Below are 9,157 nucleotides of genomic sequence, written 5' to 3'. Positions count from 1 at the left end.
CCTGTTCTGCTCCCCACTCTGTCTCTGGTGAATCCTCTCACCACGCCTGCACCTCTGGCCTGTAGCCCAGTTCTGTATGCATAAATAAATAGATCTTAAAAAAAAAAAAAGTGGGGGCTGACACTTAAAAGTCCATGCTTTCACTTTGGAATGTGAGGTACGTTGAAAAGGGGAAAAAAACAAGTCTTAGGATGTAGGAACTGTTATTACTTTCATTCTTCCTGTGAGGAAAGAGGCACAGATAGATTGCGATTTATCCAAAGCTGGACACCTTAGTAATTAGGAAAGCCAGGAAGGTTAGTGGTAGAATTGAGTGAAACCAGCATATTTCCAAGTGATAAGGTGAACTGGGTTCCTGTCCACCTAGACTCTCATTGAATTGTGTGGTTTTCTTCTAATTAATAATAGTAGTTATTATTATTATCATTATTTATTTATTTTGAAATAAGATACACAAGAAGCTTCAAAAGTAGTATACAGGGCCCTCCCTGGTGGCAAAACAGGTTAAGCACAGCACTAGAAGCTATCCACAGCCACTGCAGCATGAGTGACCCACATGGTGCCACAGACCCATCCTGTCTCCTCCACTGCTCCTCTCAGCAGTGTACTTGAGTCAGTCCGCCTGTTCTGCTTCCCACTTTTTCTCTGGTGAGTCTTCTCACCCCACCCTTGCTTCTCTAGCCTGTACCTCAGTTCTTGTATGCATATATAAATAAATTTTAAAAGAAAGAAAAAGGAGTAAGGTGTATTTTTGCCTTCACTTCCCCAAGGTAATATCTCTTAAAGCCTTAGATGTTAGCCAACACCAAAATTTGACATTGGTATGATGTTATTAAACTAAAATACAGCTTTTATTTAGTACACACCAATTTTTAAATACGCTTTTTTGGGGGAGTGCATAGTACATGAAATTTTAACGCATGGATATGTATGTAACCAGCACCATGGCTGGAATATAGGTCTTTCATCACATTGCCCTTTATAGGGGAAACTTCCCTCCACCCTAACCCAAGCATTCATTCATCTTCCTCAAAGTTTTGTGAGTTAAAGTACTATAGAAATGGAGCCACACAGTATTATGTAAATGGAAACATAGAAGGTTGTTCTGCCATCTGTTCTGCCCCTTACTCTGTCTCTGGTGAGTCCTCTCACCCCTTGCACCTCTGGCCTATACCACAGTTCTTGTATGCATAAATAAATAAAAATAAATCTTTAAAAAGTATATATCATAAACTTACACTTTCACACTGGTGGCATTGTTGTATATTTTCTGAGTCATATGTAAGAGATCCAGTAACTCTACATCCTGGCTAATCCTCAATATTGCCGAACTTGGGTTTATAAAATTATGAAGACTTGCAACTAGGTAAGAATTTCAAGCTGAAAAATGTTTCCTCTCTGATGTAGACCCTTTGATTTAATTATGATGATTTCATTCTTTTCTTTTTAAAATTTTTCATTTTACTGGGCTAGGATGCTTGATGAAATCTACCCTCAACAAAAATTTGAGTGTTTAGTACATAATAATTGAATAGATATGTTGCACAGTAGAACTCTAGAACTTATTCATCCTGCTTAAATGAAATTTATATCCCTTGATTAGTAACTCCCTATTTTCTTCTGGCCTGTAACCCCTAGCAACGAAATTTCACTCTTTGAGCATATGAATTTTACTCTTTTAGATACCTCATGTAAGTGGAATCCTACAGAATTTTTCTTTCTGGCATTGGCTTATTTTACTTAACATAGAGTTCTTAAGGTTTATCCATGTTATCACACATTGCATTATTTTCTTAAAAAAATATTTTATTTATTTATGTATATAATTGCTGAGGTATAGGCCAGAGGTATGTGTGAAGTGGGAGTGTGAGAGGATTCACCAGAGACAGAGTGGGGAGCAAAACTAACTGTCAGAGATACTGAAATACACTGCTGAGGGGAGCAGGGGGCGAGACAGGAAAGGTCTGTTGTGCCACATGGGTAGCTTCAGTGGCTTCAAATAGCTTCCTAATGCTGAGACTTAACCCCTTGTGCCACCAGGGAGTCCCTGAGTCATTTTCTTCTTGCTAAAAATCAGAATAATGTTTCTCTGCATGTTCATAGCAAGTTTTCTTTATCCATTCATCTGTTGATGGGTATTTATGTTGTTCTTTATCTTAGTTATGGAGAATGGAACTACAATGAACATGGGACTGCTCATGCCTCTTTGAGATCCCAATTTATGTTTATGGAAAAATACCCAGAAGTAGGATTGCCAGATCATAGAATAGTTTTATTATTAATCTTTAGAGGAACCTCCATATTGTTTTCCATAACAGCTATACCAATTTATATTCCTAGCAAGTGTTCCCTTCTTTGCATATCATCAACATAAGACACAAAAAGATAACAGTATTTATTATCTTTGACCCTTTGATAAGTAACCACTATAACTAGGTGCTATCTCACTGTGATTTTGATTTGTGTATCCTTAGTGATTAGTAATGTTGAACATTTTTTATATACTTCTTGTCCATTTGTTTGTTTTCTTTAGGGAAAATGTCTGTTCAGAACGTAATCCATTTTAAAATTGACTGGCCAGGGTATTTTTGTTTTCTTTTGTTTACTATTGAGTCCTAGGAATTCCTTATATATTTTGGAAGTTAACCCTTCACTGGTATATGGAATGTCTATTTTCTTTCATTCACTTCACTTTAGTGTTTCTTTGCCTATGCAGAAACTTTTTTGTTTGATGTATTCCCACTTTTATAGTTTTGTGTTTGGCATCTGTTTTCTTAGAGTCATAGCCATAAAATCATCTTCAATACCAATGTCAAGAAGTTTTCTTCTATGCTTTTCCTATGAGTTTTTATAATTCCAGGTCTTGTGCTTAAGTTTTACTCCATTATGCCATGATTTTTATTAGGGTGTGAGATAAGGGTACAATTTTGCTCTAGTATTTATGGAGGTTTTGGTTCCCTTGCTCTGTGTGAGTTCTATCAGAGAGAATTTTGCTCAAGTGGCTCAAGGTCAGCATCGGAGAATGAAACTTAACTCGCTCAGCATTTCCCACATAGTGTTCTGTGGAACCCTCAATGATAGGCTTAGAATATTGCACAGAAAAATTTCTCTAGGCAATAAAATTGAAAAAATATATACATTGTCCCCCATCCCCTCCTCCATTTCTTGAATATTTCAATGCTTTTACTAGCATATTAAAGAATCTGAAGATCCTATAATGAAGTAATATGTTTAAAATTAACACCGCATACTCAAATTTACATAATCAAGATATTCATGAGTACTCTTAAACACATATAGATAAATATCCATCTATGAATATATAAAAACATATATCCATATCTATCTATCTAAAGATATCTTTACAAATGCCTATTGGAATCAAAAATTTCTACAGAGCACAACTTGGAAAACATTGAAATCATGATGCTGTGGCATTCTAGAAAGGACACTGGATTTGGATTCAGAAGTCCTGGGGCTGCAGCTGCTGTTGGTTAAAGCTAGGAAAGCCTGTGTATACTCAAGTCAGCGATCAGAGTAAAGGGATATTCTAGAAGCTGCAGAGGCCTGAAAGTCCCAGGAAAGCAAGAGGCAGAACAGGACATTGTTGTCATGGCCAGGTCAAACTCTGGGTCAGATACCAGCTTCCCATCACATAAGAAAGAAAAGTGATAGTAAGGTAAGACTATTAGAAAGTGATCAGGTAGTGCTGATAACTGAAGCAAGACTTTGGCAGAAACAGAGATTTGATCTTTACTTTCTCATCGGTCAGAAATTAAGTCCAGGGACTTAAATGAGACTTGGAAGCCCTCCCTGTTGGCACAACTGATTAAAGCACAGAACTATAAAGCTAGTTGCAGCCACTTTAGTGCAAGTTTGATCCCTCGCCAGGGAGGTGACCCACAGAGTGCAGCAGACCTCTCCCATCTCACCTGCCCCCCTCAGCAGTGTACATTGTTGATCTGCCTGTTCTACTCCCCACTCTGACTATGGTGAATCCTCTTACTGCCTCTGTACCTCTGATCTGTACCCCACTTCTGTAGGCATAAATAAATAAATCTTTAAAAACAAACAAAAAATAGATGTTAAGGGAGGTTAGCAGCATGTGAGGGGTGAACAGATCTGAGAGATTGGGACATCTTTCTGGTGATGGTCTGCAAATGTATTCATTGTGGGGAGGTTTAAAGACATGGATACTAGGCTCCCTACATGACTCAAATAGCTTCCTCCCCGCCCAAGATCAGATCTATGTTTGGTTTGGGGGAGCACAATTAAACAAGCAGATAAGGGTAAGAGTTGAGAAATGAGAGTGGGCCGCAAAGCAAGGCAATACATTCAGGGCATTGAAAAAACCCTGGGCTACAAATGACAAAGACAGGTGCTTGAGTCCTTGACTCAAATGGGGACAAATGGGCAGAAGTAAAGTCACAACTGGATGCCAAGGAACTGACACTGACCTGGAACAAGATTCTTGGTGGATCCTGATTCTAAGTCTCATCAAACATGAAACTAGATCTCAATGTGATCAAACAATTTCCTCCACTATGCAATCTGGTCTTTTAGTTATCTTTCTGAAGTAGAGTTAATTTTAGTTAGAAGAAAAATAATGATTATTTTTGTAGCTCTATTTATCTGTGGCCCATAGACCAAGTATTAGGTAATGGAGGACCATTAGAGGTCACTTAATCACACATTTCACCCCAAAGCTCTTTATTGCATACTTCACTGCAATTCAAATTTATGAGCCAGAACTTAAAAACACCATCTCTCCCATCCTCGAGCCCTGAAATCAGTCAAGTGCAAAACTCAAATGCTAAGTGTAGAATTCTGAATTGCCAAGAAAATTGGGACAGTGATGATAGGCAGAATAGATAATTCCATGGTAATGATTATCTACACACACCAATTAAGCAGCCAGTTGGTAATTTGACTTCAGTTCGAGTTCCATAAATCTAGTTCAGAGTCTCAGCTACATGATTAAGCAGCTCTTGTACATGGCAGATATAATCAATCTAATAAAACAACTAGCACAATAAAAAATAATACATCTATATTACCATCCTTTTTTCCCAATTAGCATTTGTTTTATTGCACCAAATGAAACAAACGAAAATAGGAAGGTCTGGTCTAGTTTCTGTTTTGAAACATTTTCAGGGGAAACAAGTGTTTACTAAGTAAATATGAACATTTCCTAGATAATAGTGCCAGGCTATATGATAGAGAATTCTTGGGGGCAGGCATGAGTTTTTAGTAGGTTATGGAAAATTTAGTCTTCTCCTGGGGCATATGTTCTGGTTGGAGAAGTAGAAGTTGAAAAAGCTGAGGTGAAGGCAGTGTCTTGGGGGGTGCCTCAGAGTTGTGTCTCCTTCATTTCAGGACTCTGCCTCTCCCACAGGCCCTATTCCAGACAGCTCCTTCATGATCTAATCTGTACTGTCCTCCAAGATCTGAACTGTGTTGCATTCTACAGTTTCAACTGTTGCTACTCTCGCCACTATGTCCATTCAAATTCATCCACCCACAAAGTATATTTTACAGTTTCCCAAATTAGCCCTAAATTTCCTCCTCAGAGCCTTGCCAGGGCCACTTCTTCAACCTAGAATGTCCTTCTTACATCTTCAACTGCCTCCTTTATTGCTTAATTCATCAATTGGAGTCGATGGAGCAAATCCAGGGGAAGCCATTAAAGCTACAAATTATAGGGCAATATGTAAAACAATATAGGTAAAGTAATGTAAATATAAGGTGGAAAAACAATTAAAATGGAACAGAATGAGTTGTTTTCCCATCCTGGGTACTGAGTGCCTTTCAACTTTGCCACACTCTTCCCATTAAGAAAAGAAAAAAATCTACATAAATTATGTCTTTTTCTTTTCCTCTCTTTTTGAAATACTATCCCAATAAAATTAATAAGGTGTTTAGGATCTGCTTTGAAATAATTTGATTTGGATCAGGAAATGAGTGAGACATACTTGAAACAAAACTGACTGAATTAATTATTCTTGAATCTGGGTGATGGGTACACTGGGGTTTATTAAATTTTTCTAGCTTTGAGGGTAAATTATTCATAATAAAAACACAAAAACAAATCCTTGTCAGGAACCATGAGTTCTGCTCTGGTTAAATAATTTACCAGGCTAAATTAAACAGTTACTGAATGTTTTAGACATGCCTTCAGCAAAATTCAAGGCACATGCCAAATGTGTCAGATATTTAACAAGGCTATGATAAATGCAACTGTCTCTATGTTTCTTGCTTCCCCATCAACCTCAATCCCATTTTCCCTGAACCCTTATGTAATTCAGGTATGATTTATTTGAGGGAAGATGATGAGGGTCTTCAATACTCAAACAGCTATGAAATGGGTATGATCTCTCATTGAGGGCAGCAGAGGCCTCTTCCATATGAAATATCCACCAAATGTGGAAATGCTTAATGCGATGCTCTAACCCTCGTACAATTCAATTCAGCTACTATCCTTCGCTAACAAAATTAAGGCACAGAGAGTAGCGGTAATTTTTTCAATGCTACACAGTAAGTGGCAGATTGAGGATTTAAACCTTAGGGTGTCAGACCCCTAAAGTCAATTCACTTAATCATTAAAAAATGCCCATGTCAGCTCAAAAATGCCTCAGTTTCTGCAAACCCCTTCATGTATTTTTATTCCTTCCCATTCTCAAATGCTTGCTTTAGGGCTCACATTCTCACTCTTCTCCAATTTTAGAGATTTTTTTTTCTATTTCTGCATTATCAGGGGTTAAATATGATTGCTCTTAACCTCCAAGTATAATTTTCCACATGTGTTCATGTGTGAGTGTATGTACTAGGTTCTGGGGTCTTTGAAATAACTAGTTAGGTGATGTAGTGATATAATAGAAAAGGGAAAAGAAGAGAAAGAAGAGTCAGCTGCTCTCTTGAGAAGTTACTGACACCCCTTCCTCTTTGCAGAGATGGGTTGGCGAAGAGAAAAAACTAATGACAGTAAGAGCTGATATCACTGGGCACCCAATGAACACCAATGCTGAGCATTTTCAATCAGTTTTCTTATTTAACTCTTCAAACAACGCAGTGGGCTAGGTACACTTGTATCTATTTTACAGATGAGGAACTGAAGCTGATAGAAGTTAAGGATGTAGCTCAGGTCGTACAGATAGGAAGGATTTGCATAGGGCTTCTATGTGTCTGTGTACAGGTTGGGGCCACCTCTTTCCACGTGGCCTGAACCCTGACCCAGTTGACTGAAGAGTCAGAACACTGAACCTTGATGCTCACCCCTCTATCTAGAGCATATGCTGTATGTTCTCTACTGCACACTGGATTGCTATAGAGCATTTCAGCAAAGTAGAAGTCAGTGTGGATAGGCAAATATGAAAGATTCATGGAAGAAAGAAGTCTTAGCCTCACCCATGTTATTTTTAAATAGAGGGAGACAAGAACATTCTTGGGTGGGAGAGAAGGGGAAAGGCAACAGAGTTCCGAATGAGCCTACCGCGCAGAGGACAGTGAGGAGGCAGTTCTGGTAAAATCGGTGTGCAGACGAGGGGAGAGATGGAAGGATAGAGACTGAGGGAGCTGGACTTGGGCGTCTGGACTAGGGGTGAGCAGTTTAGACTTGCAGCAGGAGGCCATATGGAGTGAGGGGTGTCATTGGATCCAGGGTGGAAGGAGATGAAAGCATTTTTTCGGGAGGATTAGGCTGGCTGAGTCACAAGATACCTTGGTTTTAAGCAGGTTCAGACCAATTGTCAAGAAGTCCTGAAGGTCTGACTAGCTTTGGTCTCTAACGTGCAGTTTGGCAACTGACATAGGAAGACTGGAATAAGCTAGAGGACCTAACTGTCCGTCCCTGGGACTCATCTTACTCCCTGTTTTGCTTCTATGCTATTCTCACATCTTACATTTCTAGGTAATATAAATCAAACCACTCTTTGCACTGGGGTTTCCGAGGCAACTCCCAGAACCTGCGTGGTCTGGCTTCCCTCCGCTGTGGAGAGGAGAAAATACATTGCTCAACTTGGCCAGGCCCCTTCAGTCATATGTCCATGACTGACCTCCGCTCCTCTCTGACTCACCTCAGATGCCCTCCTCCACTTGTGCAGCCCTTTCTCCCACCTGTTCATTCATTGCACTTATTTAAACCGACTCCTCCCCTCTCTGGCTCCTTCATGTGGATTCGCTGGGGAGAAATTCTGCTGCCAGCCCCAGTGGCAAGCTGGAGCGAGACACCATGTGCTGCCAAGTCTCTGACGGCCACCTCAGAGTGGGTGAGCCTCACTGCTCCTCCTTGTCATTGGCTGTGCTTCTTAGGTGACAAAGGCTCCCTGCAGGCATTTGTGCCCCACCCGAGAGCAGCTGGGGAGAGGGGCCTGCACTTGCTCAACCATAGTCTAGTCCTAGCTCTGCACCACCTGTAGGCATCACTGATGTACTTGGGGGGAGGGAGGGTTCTTAGGCTTCATGCTCTCCAAGTCCTTTCCCACACTAGTCTTCTGAGGCCCATTCCATTCTCAGTGTGTTGGCTGAGCTGGAATCTTGGCTGTCACAGGGCTGTGGCTGTCCAGTGAGGCTACATGAAAGCACAACCATGTAAGGAGCACTTCTGTAAATAACATTTATGCGCAAACAAACAAGCCCTTCTGCAGAAAGGATGAATTTGATTTAGATTTTCTCCAAGGAAAACTGGACATTGACTCAGTTGCTGAAATATTAAGGAATTAATGTTAATTTTGACTACTCTGATAATGATTTTGCAATTACACTGTAACAAAATATTGCCATCTTTCATAGCTTCATCTTGAAGTATTTACAACTGTAAAATAAATGTCTTGATTTTCTAGAAGCAATTTAGGACCAGGAAAGTGGGTCAGGATAAGAATTGAAACAGAATTGACTATGTATTGAAAAAAGTTGAAATGGGCACACATAGGGTTTCATCAAACTACTTTCTTTACTTTTATATTGGTTTAAACCATTCTCTAATAAACATTTCTATTAAAATAAAAAGATTTCACTCAAGAAGTTTTAACAAACCTATTACGTGTAACTTTGTAACTAAAATCCTCCTCTACTTAGCTTAGGCCCTTGATTGAAACTAACTAAAAGAAATTCTAGGTGTTGTTTTACTTTTTTCTTAAAGCTGATCCCTTTCTATAAATCA

The sequence above is a fragment of the Condylura cristata genome, unplaced genomic scaffold (assembly GCF_000260355.1).
Source record: "Condylura cristata isolate star-nosed mole 26May11 unplaced genomic scaffold, ConCri1.0 scaffold00001, whole genome shotgun sequence".
Taxonomy (NCBI): Eukaryota; Metazoa; Chordata; class Mammalia; order Eulipotyphla; family Talpidae; genus Condylura; species Condylura cristata.
The sequence above is the reverse complement of the archived record's forward strand: the minus strand, read 5'-3'. Positions refer to the sequence as shown.